Source organism: Myotis brandtii, unplaced genomic scaffold (assembly GCF_000412655.1).
Source record: "Myotis brandtii unplaced genomic scaffold, ASM41265v1 scaffold153, whole genome shotgun sequence".
Classification (NCBI taxonomy): domain Eukaryota; kingdom Metazoa; phylum Chordata; class Mammalia; order Chiroptera; family Vespertilionidae; genus Myotis; species Myotis brandtii.
The window spans coordinates 98,872-117,083 of record NW_005355543.1 but is presented as its reverse complement, the minus strand read 5'-3'; positions in this window follow the sequence as shown (position 1 = coordinate 117,083).

Below are 18,212 nucleotides of genomic sequence, written 5' to 3'. Positions count from 1 at the left end.
TTTTACAATCTCAGCTTTGATAGACTCTCTTGAGGTTATTTATCAATTGGTGTTCTTTTGGCCAGAGATCTATATCAAATAATGTTCTGCAGTTCTCAGGAGAGTAACCCACAAAGGCTTTTTTTTATGAGAAAATGTCCTTGGAGTCACAATTCTGTTTAAATTCTTTGGCAGTGATTTTCCATTCTGCACTCTCTGGTAAACACAAACTCCCATCCATGCTAATCTAGTTCCTCATTGACATAATACAAAATAATTTTCAAATTAAATATTACAAATAGTATCATTTTAAAATTTTATGTTATATTGCATTATTGCAGTCACTAAGTTTATATTATTTCAAATGTCATAAATAATTCATAATAATGAAAATAATTATTCATTACTGTTTATTTAACAGCACCCAATATTTGAATAGTTTTGCAATTATTAAGTCACCTTTGAGGATCACCTTTATGAGGATTATGATGGTAATACAGCCATCAACCTACATTTAATTTTGTATCACCTAGATTTCACAACCAAAATATGGCAGCTAAAACCAACTTCTCCCTGTTCCATGATTCCTAAGAAAATAAGAATCTTATATGAAACTGACCTCTGTTTCTTCTGTGCCTAGAGAAAAATCATGAAATAGTTCAGGTTAAGTGCTACCTTAATTCATGATCAAATTTGGAAGAATACTTATTATCTATCCTTTTCTGTTTTCCATGAAGAGTGATATTTCCAGTAAGTGGTATTTCGCTTAACGCCCTTTATTCTGTCCTACCCCGGCCGAGAGAATAGCCTTTTCTGATTAGAGAGTATGAGGGGAGAATCCGAGTGTGTCCGCTGGTCAGTCCTTCCTTTTCCCTTTCTTGTCTCAGTGTGTCCAACTGCAGAGAGCACACATTCTGCTCTGCTCCTCCAAGCTGTCTGAATTTCAGGAACAGGCTCACCCTTTCCTTTGTAAGGAGATGGGGAACAGAGATGTCCTTAAGTTACCCTTCTCAGATCCCAACATCTGGTACATGGGCTGAGGATTTTGAGAAATGAACAAGGAGTGGAATTTGAGGTGAAGAGGAACACTTGAGATTGAGACTTTGGAATGGGTCAGGCCACTTTTTTTGTTGTGTTAAGGTTGGCAGCTGCAGGTGGCTGTATTGTGTTACACTGTTTCTTCTTATAATTGTGGGTAGAGTTGAGGATTGGTGAGATGGGCTTTTAACTTGTGTGACTAGAGCAAGTGAGTTTAGATTTTAAAGTATAGGCGTTATAGTTTGACTTGGTATTGCAAGAAAGCTGAGATGAGATTACATCTTTCCAGTGTTGGTTGGACAAATAATATTTGCTGTTATCAACAGTGTTTCCCAGCCAGGTTGATATGTGGGAGCTTAAATGTCAAGGATCTAAGTTCTGTATGTTTTGCAGAGCACACATGGGGTGTGAGGTTTCAGTTTTACCTGCCAGGGCTAAGTAGACCTCTCTGGACTGACTGCTTAAATTCCATTTTGCACTTCAAACCAAGAAAGGAGGGAAGCTCTAGGCTAAGTTTGGATGAATGTGACTTATTCATAAGTTGCGTTATTCCCACCACATTCTTTCAGACTCACTCTGGATTTCTTAATGGCAAAGTTCCTATCCTTGGCTTTAGTTTTCAAAGAGCCACACTCTGGATCCAATCAAAGAAATGTGGTAGATTTTATTAACGAAATAACAAAAAAGTTTTGAAGTTCTTATTATTATATAAATATGACATATTTTTTCAATAGATATAAATGAATTAATAAAGTTATTGCAAACACAGAAGCTTGGAAGATAATGAAAGAGGTTCTTTTCAGACATAGTCTATTTCCAAGGATCAGATTTACCTATAAGGAGTTGAAGTAATCTGAAAATAGTTTTTCAAATAGAAAAAACATCCTATTCAGTCCTAGTAATGTGGTAAAAGGAATGGAAGAAATGAAATAAAATTTCAAAAGGATGATGAGCAAGAAGAGAAAGAGAGAACCTTAAGTGAAACACAAATATTAGAAGATAAGGTGCGCCCTAGCTGGTTTGGCTCAGTGGATAGAGCGTCAGCCTGTGGACTGAAGGATCCTAAATTCGATTCCGGTCAAGGGCACATGCCTGGGTTGCGGGCTCGATCCCCATTAGGGGACGTGCAAGAGGCAGCCAATCAATGATTCTCTCTCATCATTGATGTTTCTATCTCTCTTTCCCTCTCCCTTCCTCTCTGAAATCAATAAAGATATATTTTAAAAAAAAGAAAAAAAAAGACGATAAGGTGATAGGTATAAAGGGGAAAATAAGATCTTGAAAACTTGAAGTTCAGACCTGACCCATGTAAAGGGGAAAATAAGACGTACCCAGGTCAAACTATTGTTACAGGAACTATTTGTAAAAGAGGACTTGTTTTGCATGGTAACTAGATCAGAAAAGCTAATAAGCCCCCAAACAATATAATAGAGGAAGAGGAATATCATTTCAAGTACAGACTAGAATGAGGGAGCCAGTCCCCAGGACATATAGAAAAAGTAATTTTTATTGTTTTAGTCTAAACCAAGAATGATTGGAAAACCACCCATACTTTTTCTTGACAACTGTCCTCTCAAGTCTACCAAGGTTGCATATTTACCTGCATTCCAAATCCAGGCCATTATCCCATCAAGACTAGAGGAAATCTATGTTTACCAAAACTCTTCAGAAACTCTTAAACTACTAGTAATCTCTGAGGAGACTTTTTCGAGAGGATCTCAAAGATGAGAAAAATTAAGTTCCAACAGTAATATAATTTGTAGAACACAATGGATATAAGCAGAAGTAATGATATAATTTATTAACTACTTATTTAGTACTTCGTTGTTTAAAAACATATACACATTATCTCCTTTGAGTCTCACAATGCTCTGTGATATAGAATCAGTTAGTTGCAGAATTATAAATGATGAAACTGAAGTTCAGCAAGTTGTTACTTGCTAAAGGGGATTCAACTAGTAACTAAGTTATCATCCAGATCTCTCTGAGTTCTGCCATTTAATTCATTCCTCTGAGCCACACTGTTCTTCCCAACACTAAGATGTGTTGTTGAGCCTGAAGAATGACCATCGGTGATGTAGGATCTGGGTAGTGTAGTCACATAAAAATATTTGAGAACCAGTACTGTGCAAGAGAGCAAGTGACCAAACCAGTGCCACACTTGATACTTTGGTCTCTTAAGAAATCATTGAAGACTGACTCAGTTTGTTTTGAGGGAAATAACAGTCTTTTCAACCAACAATTTTAGACATAATTTGAGCAGATTCAGAAAATGCTTGCACATAATAAAAACACCCCATTCTCCAGCCAGCCTGCACAGTTATTATTATGAATAATTTATATTTCTCTAGGGGATTGTGCTATTTATTGCTCTTAATTATTTGCTTTTCAAGTGCCACCAAAGGTTCCCTGGGGAAACCCTTGAGCGAAGGAAGCTGTCATGCTGAGGGAAGCATCCGCTGATGACTCACTGGTACTGGAGCCACAGGTCTGCGGGTGACAACAATTACCCTTCATTAGCCCAGCAACTTCTTCTAGATGGGCACTTGACGTGTGTAATAACTTTATTTTTTCCAAAGAAAAACTTCTTTAGGGGAGGGCGTACAAAAATGGAAATGGAATGTTGAAAAGAAAGAAGAATCTCAAGTTGTTTATTTTTGTACTAAATCAAATAATATTTTATCAAATATGCTTTCAGAGAACAGTGTGGGTACTGAAAAGACTAAGTTGGGAATCCTGATGTTTGGGTTCTGTTACAGTGTGCCATTAACCCATTAGGATTTTTGTGCCATGGATTCTTAATTTATAAAATGGTGTGGGAGGTGGATTATGAAGAAGAATTAGAACAAATAGAGGAAGTCTTGGTTCAATACCAGGGAGCTGGGACTGAACAAAAGACAGTCTAACCACGGAAAAAAAAGATATTCCTCGAAGCAATTTACTCAGGCAATCTAGGTAAAATCCACAATCTCTTTAATTTCCCTTTTAACATCCAGGGAAAACTGGTCAAGATGTAAAGTTCTCCAGGGGCACTTTACATGGATGGTACCCAGATGGCACACATTGGTACCAGTCATCTGTGGCTTCCAGACTCTTTGTCATTGCTCATTTCTTACCAATTGTCAAATATTTTTAATACTTAGCCTAGTCTGGGGTGACTTCAGATTCCCAGATGTCTACTGGCCAGCTGTGTGAGCACATTGCCCTCTTAGAACCTGAGTTTTTAATAAGAAGGCTATGCTACAGGACCTCTACATTTTTTACTAGCGCACATCCTCTGGTCTTTTGAACTATACCCTACCTCAGATTCTCATCTCCTCGGGTCCAAGTCAGAAACTTAGTTCCAAAAACACAGTATAATTTTTTTCACTCTCTTGAATACCCATAACTCAGTGTTCTGAGGAACAGGTAGAGTCAAGTTGATGGTCATAAAGAGAGCAGGTAATTTGCATACAAAGCAACATCAAAGCAACATGATTCTCTGCACAAATCCAGGAGAAGTATACGTTCAGGTTGACCTGGTCATCCCAACCCTTAAAATAAACAGAAGATTATGCTAATATGCTAAAATGTTACTTTGTAAGAAGCACAGCATGATAATATGGTCAGGAAAGGGACAGGAAGTTGGCAGCAACAAAGCTCTAAAATTAATTTGAATCATTAAATGAAATAAGGGTAAATTATATACTATTTCTACTTATAGAACCAAGCCCTACTCTGTTGATTTGCACAGGACTGAAGAATCGGCAAGGGCATATTTAGTTAACTATTTTAGTAGTAGAGTAGCGTGTGTTATATATACACACACACTTTGATGAATGAACTCCAATTTTCCCTTGGCCTGGAAGAGCTAGGTCACTGGTCTATGAAGGCTAATGACTCACAGAAGGACACTGCCCTCCAGAGGCTGGCCCTGCTCTCCTCCCCTGCAAAGTGAGTCTTCTGAACCAGGAAGCAGCACTTCCTTAGCTTAGGCATTAGAAACAGTAGTTTGAAATTATGAGGAGGATTGGTCTATAATATTACATATGATTTTGGGAAGATCCTGATCCATCCTAAGTTGCACACTTTAGGGCAACAAATAACTTTTAATCCAAAAATAATAAAGGGAAAACTTGAACAAAATTATAATAGTGAGAGATTGGGGAATCCAGGGGGAGGCCTAATAGCAGAAGTCAAAGTGCAACCTCAGGTGGGAGCATTTAGAAGTCTGTCTCTTGGGTAGGATGGTGAAGGATGTGTCTTCAGGAAAGAGCAAAAGCCACAAGAGGATTCCTAGTCAGGAGTCAGGATTGGTTGAGCACCCACCACGCTCTCATTCAAAGCTCAGTTCACCAGGGAGGAATCAGAAACACTCATTTATCCCCCTGCTGTTTATCAAGTGCCTGCTATGTGCCAGGCACTATCCTGGGCACTAATTGTGACCAAAGCACACTAAAATCTTGCTTTAATTCATCTTATATTCTAGTGGACCTCAATCAGTATATAAGGAATAGTTTTGAGAGACAGTGTAGTGTATTGGAATGGGAATGAGCTTTGGAATCAAGCAAATCTTGTTTAAATCCTGGTATCACCATTTTCTAAAACTTACTGGACTAGTTAAAAAATTCTCTTTGTTTTAATTTTCTAATCAGTAAAGTAGGATAATAATACTGTTTTGCATGGTTGTAAGAACTGGCAGTAATATATGTCAAACATTATTTTTTGCCCAGGCCTAGTACATAGGTGAGGCTCCACCCAGGGAATTTCTATTGTCGTTGTCAGCAGATAGAATTGTTTAGAGAGAGAAAGGAGGAAGAGTGAGCACTCATCCTTTCCCCACCTTCCTCTTGCATTTCCCTGTCTATTATTACATTTTACTTGATGTACTTGCAAACTAACTAGTCTTGCTGCCTTTAGCTTTTCTGCCCTGAACCCATTTTCTGCCTGGCAGTCAGGGATAGCTTGCTAATGCTCCATCAGATCATGTCATTCTACTCTGCAGACCACCTCAGAGGATGCTCTGAACAAGAGCTGAGGTTTGAATTGTTTAGCACAGTTAAAAGGTCTTGTGTTCACTGGGCCACACCTGCCTTGCAGCCTCCTCTCACCACATATTGTTCTCCCACCTCTGCACTTGTCATTCCTGTCAAATCAAACCCTCCCCACTCCAGGTCCAGGCTCATTCCTGTTCTTGGAATGAATACCTGGCCCCTCCACAAGCCCATCGTTTTCTTAATTCTGAATATTCCTCTACACTTACCTTACGTAAATCATCTTCTAGGTGGCCTTCCCTGCCACCCAAGGCTTGGTCAGACTTTCCTAGAGTCTTTAACACCTTGATCTTCCTCCTTCCATCATGTTTATTACACTGTATCTGAGCTTCCCAAACTGCACTGAGGTGCCCTGTGCACTCTAGCAAATTCATAGGGGGCACCCTGGGCTATTTAAAAATTTTAAGAGTAGCATAGAGACAGCTGTGGGCTGTCACATGGACTACTATATTAAAACTACTTGGACTTAGTTACTTAATAAATCAAACAATTAGATTTTATTTTAACCTACAAGCACACGAAAACATTAACGAGACACTAAAGATAAAGTATGGGAACCTCAGCCCTACACTGCAATTGCCTCTTTACTTATCTGAGTGTCTTATTAGAACATTTTTTATGTTTTGAAACTCTTTGGGAATCATTGAAAAGTTTTGTCCCATTTTCTAAGAAAAAATTACATGTGCTCCTGCATTTAAGAGATTCATGGGCCCTTACAGCCCATCTGTGGACCCCAGTAAGAAATCCAGTCCAGGGTTTGACATAGGCTGAATGAGTGATTGAACAAGAAGCTTAGCCTGTCTGGCTTTACATCTGTGCAATAGTCAGGGGGAATTAGAACCCTGGAAATAAGTCTTAGAAAGAGAGAAAGTTCTCAGTTGCTCGCAAGAAAATGAAGATTTAGCTCTACATATTGGAGATTTAGAGTCTAATTAATAAGATTTATCTTTCAGTTTCTGAACCAATTGACAGTAGACAGAAAGGGTCAAATAGGACCAAAATATCTATCTGTTCTATGAATGGTCTGGATGTATTAGACAAGAAGCTGAAATTTGATTCTAACTGGGGAGGCACAGGCTCTGGTTAATGCATGGGAAATGGGAAACGTTGAAGAACTGTGGCTTTGCTGATCCATAAGATAAAAAACATGAGATAGGTCATAGGAGGCAGAGCTGCTTGTGGGTAGTGGTTGCTGATGCATGCCGGCCCACAGGAGAAATGCCAACCCATTGATGCTAACCTCTCACTGGTTTCTAGGAGTCTCTCACCCCTCTGTGAGGATGGGAGCTAGCACACCAGGTGTGTTCCCAGTACTTCCTTGAAAGAGTGTAAGTGTTACTATCATCTACTGTTGTTTGTTTGTTTTTCTGTCTGACAATAGACACATGGTCCTAAATCTCACTCAGAAGATGCCAATAGGTCTGAAAGATGCCGGATGCCTCCACAGAAGTCAGGGAGAAAATAAATACATCTTAAGAAGAGGCTCAAACAAATATCTGTTCTTAGAGCTTTATATTTTCTCTCTGTCTCTCCGTCTCTCTGTCTGTCTCTCTCTCTTTGGTCACCCTGTAAATACCTCCATTTATATTAATTATGAGCTGCCCTGCCCATTGAAACCAGTTAACTTCCCTGGTTGACACAAGACCACCAGATCTCCCCACCCACCCTGACACTAGGGCTGTCTCTCTGGTCTCTGCAGCACCTTGCCTTTGCTTGGTGACAAATCACCCTATTTCCATTGCAGATGTTGTTTACGACATTACTATAAGTGCAAAGAACCTTGTCGTTTCATGTGCTGGATTTATTTGTTCATCTATTTTTACCAGTAAAAAGCTGTCATTTCTCACTCTCATTGCTTTTAACTTTAATTTCTTGAAAGGATGATGACTTTTATTTAAATTACTAGAAACATTTGCTCATCTGGAATGATTACTATTTTTCAAATCATATACTCCCTCTGACAGTTTATTATACTCCGTTGTAAATCCCAAGGATGAGCTTTCTTTTCCTGCATGGGGAAGAGCAGGATAGAAAAGATTTCATCTCAAGTGTCAATCTCAAAACTGTGGGTGAAGTCATTGAGTAGGTAGTTTATTCCTACCCAGCCAACCTCACTTCACTGATTTGATTATTTAATGGAAAATTTGGGAGGGGAAGGGAGGTTACAGGAGGTTGACAAGATTTATAGAAATTGGTCTGTGCTGTGCTTGAAGGCAGGACTTCTGGTTAGCATACAAACAGTTTGCTATTTCCTTACCTAATGGCCCCACTGTTGTTTCTAGTATTCAATTACAAAAAGAAAATCAGTAGGTATGAAATAATCTGGGACTGGGCCTTTCAGAATTAGAAATATAGAAATGCGGGGAGAGAGACTAAATTGAAGATCAATAGAAGCACCTGAGTCCACGTTATGAAGGTGACACAAAGGTGTGGGTCACTGTGGCATCAGAAATAGGAGATGGTTCTTTGTACATTTGGGCAACTGGAGTCAAGATAAAAGTAGCAAAGCTGAAATGTACAGCCTATTCTCAGAACCAAGAAATTTAAGAAAACCCTAGAGCAGCGGTTCTCAACCTGTGGGTCGCAACCCCTTTGGGGGTCGAACGACCCTTTCAAAGGGATCGCCTAAGACCATCGGATAACACATATATAATTACATATTGGTTTTGTGATTAATCACTATGCTTTAATTATGTTCAATTTGTAACAATGAAGATACATCCTGCATATCAGATATTTACATTACGATTCATAACAGTAGCAAAATTACAGTTATGAAGTAGCAACGAAAATAATTTTATGGTTGGGGGTCACCACAACATGAGGAACTGTATTAAAGGGTCGCGGCATTAGGAAGGTTGAGAACCACTGCCCTAGAGGTTGGATTTGTGAGCTAGAATGCCCACAGAATCCAGGCAGGGATTGTAAATGAGTGAGACAGGTAAGCACACTGCCCCACAACAGAAGACTTCGGGGAAAGGTGGAGGCCATCAGGGAGCCAGCTCATGCCCTGTGCGAACAGACAGTTGCTGCTCAGTCTCTATTGTTGGCATGTGAGGTTATGCCCCGAGTAGTGCAAGATCCGACAAGATTTTAAGCGATTTAAAGAAGCATTTCATTTTTACTATAAAAAGTTATTTTAAAAAGACAATGTGAAATCTCTCCCATTCCCAAATGCTTTCAACAGTTTTAAATTTTTTAAATTTGTGCAGATCAAATGAAACATTTCTATCACTTGAATTTAGCCAATTGGCCAACAATTCTCACCTCTGGTCTCTGAGAAGGAGCCACAGAAGGTGCTTGTTTGTTTTTTAGCAAATGGAGCAATGTTTATTCTTTTATTCATTCACTTAACATCTATTTGTCAAGTGCCTGCTGTACAGTATACTAGTCTGTGACATAGTATCAGCCTTTGTGAAACTGACATTCTAGGGAGGTAGGCAGATGACAAGTGGAAAAGGAATTAAGTAGGTAACACAATTCAAGTAGTGACAAGTATTATAGAGAATAGAAATCAGGCTAAGAGGGCAGAGGAGGGTGGGGAGTGCTATTTTAAGTATCACTGGCAAAGGTCTCTGGGTACAATCTATCAGAACAGATCCACACAAAGTAAGGAGGCACATTGTGTGTATGGAGTGGGAGGTAGAAGTGGGAGTCCCAGGCAGCTATACCTCATGCCTCAGACTATTGTATCTGAAAGAAGGAGGCCAGGAGGGTAGAAGTAACCTGAGTAAGGAAAAGGGTGGTAGGCAAGTCAGAAAAGTAGCAAGCAGTGATATCCACATGGGACACATGGAGCTGCCTTTAAATGCTGCCTGTCTTCAAAGTGTATTTTAAGCCTGCAGTTGATCAGCAGCCTAGTCAGGACCTCTAGCCAGGATCTCCAGCCAAGTTCTGGTTAGGATCTGATCTGGAGCTGCCTTTAAATGCTGCCTGTCTTCAAAGTGTATTTTAAGGGGGATACTGAAAACAATAGGGGAACATATTGGTAGTTGTTGAAGCTAAGTGATGGGTATGTGGGTTACCAGAAAGTTTGTTGTATCTTCTACTTTTGTGTGAGTTTGGTTGTTTTAAAACAAAATTTTAAAAAGTTCTGGTTCAAGTTCTAAATTTTCCTTTTTTCCCCTGAACTTCCAAAATATATTATTTTTCGAATAATTCAATCAAATGGTGCTGTAATTTTGTAACTTATGTCATGTGTCTTTTCTCCTCAGTTAATTTGTAAGTACCTGAAAATCAGGACCACGATTCACATTTCTTTTTTTGTCTTAGCATTTAGTACATTGGTGCTAGAATTCACTTACTACACTTGATGAGTGGATTCATCATTTGAGTGTCTACTTTATGCCCACTTGTGTGATAGATAAGGGTAGGAGAAGAGATACTAAGACACGGTTCTTATCCTCTAAAAACTTCCAATATTCAGGTAGACACTGATGTTACAGGGAAGAATGCTGAGAATCAGGGTGGATGTGATAAATGGTAAAAAGGGAATCTAAGGGCCAGATACTCAGAGAAAGTGTTGACAATTTCATGTAAAGCTGCTCTGTACATCTTTACAGGTTACTTGCTGTTGCCCAGTTAAGGGTGAATGAAACAAAAACAAAACAAATGCTTTTATTTCAGTATGGTCACCTTAGTTTGATAAAATTTTTAATAGTTCTTTTGGACTACGCTCAGTATTTTTAATAAAAAACAGTAACACTAGCATCTTAGAGATTTTTTTCTATTTCTCTCTCCACTGTCAAAGCAAAACTATACTGGACAAAGTTAAACTGGAGAGAAAAATTTTATTTAAGGCTATTGCAATACCAGAGAGAGGCCAGAATTCAGTCTGAACTCAGCTCCACTGAAACAAAGAGTGGGAGGATTTTAAAGCACTAGAGTGAGAGGGAGAACATAGGCAGGTTATGTGTTTGCAGATTGGATTTACTCTCCCCAAAAGTAAACTTTCTCATGTCTTTGTGGGTGGTGGTAGTTTTACAACTTGGAGCCAAGCGCCTGCTGAATGAAGTTAGGCTCACAGACACCAGGAGGTAGGGATGCTCTCTCCCTTGATGCTTACATTTCAAAGAGATGGCTCTTAAATTTTTGAAAAAGACATTGCTCGGTTGTAAAACTGGCAAGAGGCCTTTTAAAAGGTTTATATATATCTCAAAGAGACGGAAGAAGAATTTACAATGACAAGTTTTCTAAAGTAAATGCTGTAAGGAAAGGGAGGTCAGGACCAAGAGCCAGGAAGACTCTGTCTAAGGTTTAGTCAGGCTGAGAGCCATCTTAGTTACCATCTTCTCCTTTCCAACATTGCATCTGGGGGTATGGGCAGGTGTGTGGCTTATATGATCTCTGGTGACTAGAATATGTGGTCCTCAAATCTTCTGGTTTCTCTGTCTCCATGGTGATACCCCTTGTCTGTCTGGCTACTGCTCATACTGCCAGCCCTTGTGGCTGAAGTGGACAACAGGTGTGACTTGTCCAATCTTTCTCTTGGCTCGATGAGAGTCGAAAGCAGTGACTCTCAACTATGGGTGCTGTCCCCTACCCCCGTCACCCAGGTTCGGGGTGAGATAGGCATGGATAGTATGTGAGATGAGGTCTTCCAGGAGTCCAAACATGAATCAGGACAAAATTCTTTGCTTTCAGATTTTTTTTCAATGTATATAACATTCCTTTTCTCTAGATGGAAATCTGAAGAGTGTGAATGGAATACCTGTGGCTGACTCTACCTCTGCCCACTATTTCCCTTTATGTGTCTCCCTTCTTCCTGCAATACTCTGGGAGAGGCTGGCCCAGGCTTCTCTTTTACTTCCCCTGCTTGATGTTCCATCTCTCCATAAGGCAGGAAGCCCCAGGGTCCAGCCTGCATGGGAGTAAGGGACAAAGTCCTTATGGGAGACAATCAATTATCTCAAGGCTTAGTTCTTAATAAACTAAAGGAATTTGAAAAATCTCTCTGGTTTGCTCTTTAAGCTTACAGTTTTGCCCTGGGACTTAAACCTCAAGATTTGGCCTTGGAGGGTAGAAGGCTACAAGGCAATAATATTTAAGGAGAAAGTTAAAATGTATTAGTTTAATATTTTAAAAATGTGATCCTCATTGCAAATAGCCTACTTCTATTTTAAAAGTTGCTAAAGAGTGCCAGAGACCACCGCAAAGCAGCGTTGGCAGGAAAGTGCAACAAGGAACTTGGAAGGCCATGGACCTTGGGCGTCAGCAGGGCTGACGCCAGCACAGATTGCTCTTGCTGAGATTGCGGGGTCTTGAACCGATTTCCTGACCTGATAAACTTTGAGTAAATGTTTACCGAGATTTACTGACCTCTACTGACCTTTGGTACTATCTGCTTACTATGTGCTCTGCCTACATGGTTTAGTAAGAGCAATTGTGTGACCAAGTTGAATAAAAACAGGCAAGACTAGGACTCGTGGTTCCTCTTCCCAAAAAGAGGTTCCACCTGGCCCCCATGCTTAAAACTTATATCTTGTGTAGTGTCTTCATTGTGTGTCAGCCCTCCTACAGGTCCTCCTGAACCTGCCATGCAGGTCACAGCAAAAGAGAGCATCCTAGTGCAGGTGAACTGTCAGTTCAAAGGAAGAGCACCGCAGTGATAAGAAAGCCTGAGTACAGGCTGGGTAAGGAAGGAAAATCTTGAGGAAGATAAAAGTTTCAAGTGAATAAGGTCAGGTTTCAAATCTGAAAATAGCCCTTATTAGGGTCAGGGAGTGGGAGACTCTCCCCAGAGTGTTTAACGTTTTGGAGTTTGAGCAGTTCTAGGTGACAACTTCTCAGATATATCCTTCAGTTAACGAATGAATTCTAGTTTCATTCTGGAGACCCATGTGGTCCTAACAGGGTAATATGTAATGGAAATTGGTAACTAAGACCAGCACCATCATCAGGCAAAGGAAATCCTACATTTGAACATTAGATGGCTTAAGACTTTAAAAAAGTCACCCTAAGTTGTAAGTTTCCTCTTTCCCTCTCCCTCTTTACCTCCCATTTGCAATCACAGCACCCATTCTCTCAATTAAAATCAGCCTGTAGGTAATCAAGGTATGCATATCTGAAACTGTTTCAGAAACTTATTTTGGGGAGACTCTAGTAATGTCTCAACATGTGTGTGTTGAATGTTTGTGAGATAGATAGTGGGATGAGGAGCCTCAGGATACAAAGTTCCTTAAATAACTTGCAGTCATCTGGGATCTGCACACAGAGCTCATGAGGTTCTCCATCTGTACAAACAGCCCATGATTCCGTTATCCACACCACACTCCTCGCTGAGATGCCTTTTAATGTACAGAGATCAATAAAAACGGAACCAGCACTTTTATTTAAATGTCACCTCATAAATGCAGGCAACACAGATAACCTTTTCCCAGAGCAATTCTATTCTAATGCACTCATCACAGATGGCAAAGCCTTCTCTTCATCACAGTCACTTGACCAAATCTGCTCACATTTATTTCCCTAACAGTTATATATTGCCCACTGAAAATAAGGAACATGCAGAAATAATTTATAAGAGGAAAACCACTTTGGAATACACAAAAAATCAAGTTGTGTTGTTTTTTTTTCCTGAATTGCCTCCTTTTCAAGAGTTTATCTTTTAGTCTTTGAATTTCATGACTAGTGGGACATGACTAGTTTGTCAGTGGGACATGTCAAGGTAGAGCCACATATACACTCTGTGAGGCAGATGTGAAGACTGAAGGGGGTAAGGGAACTTTCTAGACTCTATGCTTTATTGTCATTGTTTTTCTAATGGCTTTTCAAAAAATAACTGGCCCCAAAACTAATTTTCTCTCATGTTATTTTGTATTTTTAGACCAAACAGAGTGGAGGACAATGAGCAAATAACAAAGACAGCAATCATGAAAATTAATAGCTCCAAATTCTGCTTACCCTTATTTGCCTTTTGAAAACATCTGCCTACAGTGTTTCTTTCCATTTATTATTAGCATGTCTGATCAGTGTTTTGCATGCCATGTAGACAATTTGATTATCTGAAAACTCACAAATTATAATTTTTTCTCTTTACAACTGTTGTCATAAAGTATGTCAGCAGTGGAATCCTAAAGTTTAGGTTTTTCTCCTTACCTCTCTTCTCCACCCCCCCCATCTCTTCTTTCCTTCTACAGTTGAAATAAGAGAACTTTGGCACTCTGGCATTAACCTAAATTGGCTTTAAAGACCTGCTCTCCTAAATGCTAGCTCTTTAGTCTTGAGTAAGTCAGTTAATTTTTTAAATACTTCAGTTTTCATATCTGGAAAATAGGTATGATATTGTTTGTTTGTTTTTTGCATGACTCCTATGAGATTTGGAGACATTTGTGAAATACATGGCATATTGCACATGATACATGTTCAATAAATAGTAACTAGTATCATAATTTACTTAACTTTTTTTTTTTTTTACCTACCTGTTTAAGGAACCAGATTTTTTGACAAGGGTATCAAAACACTGTGTAACAAATAGCAAACTTCATCATAGGCAAAGCCAAGGCAAGCTGCCAGTTTTGACTTATGATCTAACTCCCTGATGTGATGGGGGCGGTCTCTTCAAGCTCTGTTGACATATAGTCAGCATTAGTTGTCATCCATGGAAAGGGTGTAGCTTCAGCTGTGAAAACTTTAATCCTGTAATTGTCCATACCCCCTCCCAATTGTCATAATGACAGGCTATTTGGTTTGAGAATGGACAATGGCTGATATATGAACTTCTGTTTGTGTATTTATTAATATGCCAGTATCTGTAGTCTTTGGTTCTATTCCTAGGGAGAGGAGAGATGTGGAAGACTTTCTTATAAATTAGTGGCATCTCACTTATATGTGGAATCCAATAAACAAAATAAACTGATGATCAAAATAGATCCAGAGACATGGATGCAGGGAATAGACTGACAGATCTCAGAAGGGAGGGGAGATTAACCAAAGAACATATATGCATAGCCTATGGACACACACAATAGTGCAGTGAAGGCCTGGAGTGGGGCGGGGACTGGGTGGACGGGGGTAAAGAGGAGAAATGGGGAACATCTGTAATACTGTCAACTATAAAAATAAATTAGTGGGATCGAATTAAAAAGACTAAAATCTAGCAGAATGCCTTTATTGTCCTTTATATAGTTACTAGAGGTCCAGTGCATGAAATTCGTCCACAGGTAGGGTCCCTAGGCCTGGCTGGTGATCAGGGCTGATCTGGGCCTTCCAGCTGCCACCAGGGCCTTCATTCTGCCCCGCCCCCTGGTGGTCAACACACATCATAGCGAGCGGACAAACTCCTGTGGGGACACTTTGCATATTAGCTATATATATATATATATATATATCCCATCTTTCCAGTCTTCCCTTCTCCCATCCCACAGTTAAATTTTAGAATATTAAAAATATTTATTTTCTTTGGAACAATAGAGCTTATTTATTTTGTAGTTATCAGGCAATGTACTGATCAGCACCCCTTTTATGGGCAAAACATTATATATAACTTCTTATGGGCATAGAATATTTCAGGGCATAAAGGATATGTTATAGTGGTTAAGAGTTCTGGAGTCAGGCTGCTGGAGCTAAAATTTCAGCTGCATTAATTCCTGGTGCTATGTACCTGCACAAGTTACTTAACCTCACTTAGTCTTGAGTCCTTGTCAGTAAAATAGGGTTTGTTGAGAGGATCAAGCAGAATCATGATCTATAATACTTAATACAGTACCTATATATAATAGGCACTAGAAAACTTATAGGTATTATTAGGATTTCATAAGATTTTAATCTGAATTACAACTAGGTATGTTGCAATGACCCTTCCCATATGTGAAATTTTTATTGGTTACTCAACTACTACACTGACTCAAAAGGCCTTTTTACTTAGGACAGGCTTACTTGATTTCAGAACTGAACTTCTCTTGCTTCATAAAATATTTTCCCTCTATCCGAACACTCCTCCCATTCCTATAATTATTCATCTTTGAATGAGGAAGCAGCAAAAAAATGACATATTTGATTTCAGATTTTATAAAGACTATATGGATAGTCAAATCCTTAATTTCTGTCAGATTTTGTAGGAAAAAGCTGAACAAGAATTCTTGGATTTTGTTTCTTGACTTTCAGTAGACTAAATAAACCGTATAGGTATAGATAGCTGCTTCTATGATAGGGAGTTAGTAGGTTTTGCTTTTATGTGTACATATATGCTAAACACAAACCTTACATTTATATCTTGAAACTTGGGCCATTTGAGAATAAAATAATCTCAACTGTTAACTGTACTTCTTTGTTTCTTTGGTTCAGGTGCTTATATTTCATGTTTGAAAATAAAATCTTAATTCTTATTTTTACATTCCCCTATTTAATGCTACATATTGTGCCAGTTTGGAATATATCAGGGGTCCACCTCTCCTGTGAGATTGCTCATTCATCTGATGAACTGTTTGAGGGCTAGGAAGATGCTGTGAGGCAGATTGCCATTTTCCCCGGAGGAATGAATGGGGCTGTGGTAGGCTGCTCAGGCAGCTGGGAGGGAAGATGGTTGCCAAGGACCCAGCCTGCTTCATGGCCTGTCTGCTCTGACGCTTCACCCTCAAGGTTCTCACATGCTTGATCTCTTGTTCTCTTTTGCTTTCTATTTCTTGCTCTTGCTTTTTCTCTCTCTCTCTTCTCTCTCTAGCTTCCTTTGCATGTTTGTGCCATCGCCTGCATTGTTTGGTCTCTTTATTTCTATGGCATCAATCTCCATGGAAGCTAGCCATTCAGACAAACACATTAGGTTAAATATAGGCCTGTGTAGGAAGAGAAGGAACTGTCACTCTTGCTTCCTTCTCTCTGGGATGATCTATGCTTGATTAAATGAAAGAGAGAGAGGAAGATGATTATCATCCCATGAGGGCTGAAGAGCAGTCATTTCTCTCCATCTGAAATGACTGCTCCAAAGGTCTGAGATGGCCTTAGGGAGACAGAATGGAATATGGGAGGGACTACTCACTGGCATTGTGGCCTTGAGCAAGTCACCTCACTTTTAATTTGCCAGCTGAAAATGCAGGGATTGGTCAGGTGATTGTTGAGGATGGCTTTACCCGCAGCCTTGAGTGTTTTCATAAGCTCCTCAAATGATCCAGGCTTTCCAGGAAGGCTTTCTTCTGGTCACACTCTTCAAGACCAGGGTCATGAATAGATAGATCTAAATCACACTCAAAAGTCTCCCAATCAAAGGATTGATAGGCAGGAGTAAGGATACTGAGCTTCTTCCTTTCCCCTGCAAGTATGCTGCTAGGGGCAACCTGAAGATAGTCATATGGTCAGAAGACCTTGAAGCATGGGGGCAAGTTAGGAGGCTATTTAAGTTGTCCAAGTTAGTGAAAATGGTGGCCGGGAAAGGGGAATGACAGGGACAATGGAGAAAGTAAACTGGGCATAGATTCAGTAGGATATGATGATTGGTTAGATGTGGAGAGATCATGACTACCAAATACCTTGCTAAGACACTGGCATTATCATTGGGGAACACAAAAGAACAGTAGGTTTCAGGTGGGAGAGAATGAATTTAGTTCAGTTTGGACAATTGCTAGCATGTGTGGAGACACCCAAGTAGTGGATGTGTGACATGGAAGCTCAGGAGAAAATTATAAGTTGCAAATATATATTTTTGAATCATCAGCATAAACATGACAGTTGAGGCCATGGGGAGTAGATGGGATGTTCCAGGAAGAATATAAGGAAATCATAATTCTCAGTAACAGTGTTATAACCTTTAACATTTACAAGATAAAGAGAGAAAGGAAAAGCTGAAAAGAGACTGAAAAAGTATGACCAAGGAAGTAAGAGGGTGGTGACATAGAAACCCATTTGGGAGGGACGGGGGGAGCATTTCAGAGGATGAAGTGGTCTCTAATGTTACCATGACTACTAAGAAATTGAATAGTAAGAGGGTGGTGACATAGAAACCCATTTGGGAGGGGCGGGGGGAGCATTTCAGAGAGGATGAAGTGGTCTCTAATGTTACCATGACTACTGAGAAATTGAATAAGAGTAAAGGAGAATCAGCAGATGAGTGGATTAGAAAACTGTGGTACATATACACAATGGAATACTATGCTGCGGTAAAAAAAAAAGGAACTCTTGCCTTTTGCAACAGCATGGATGGAACTGGAGAGCATTATGCTAAGTGAAATA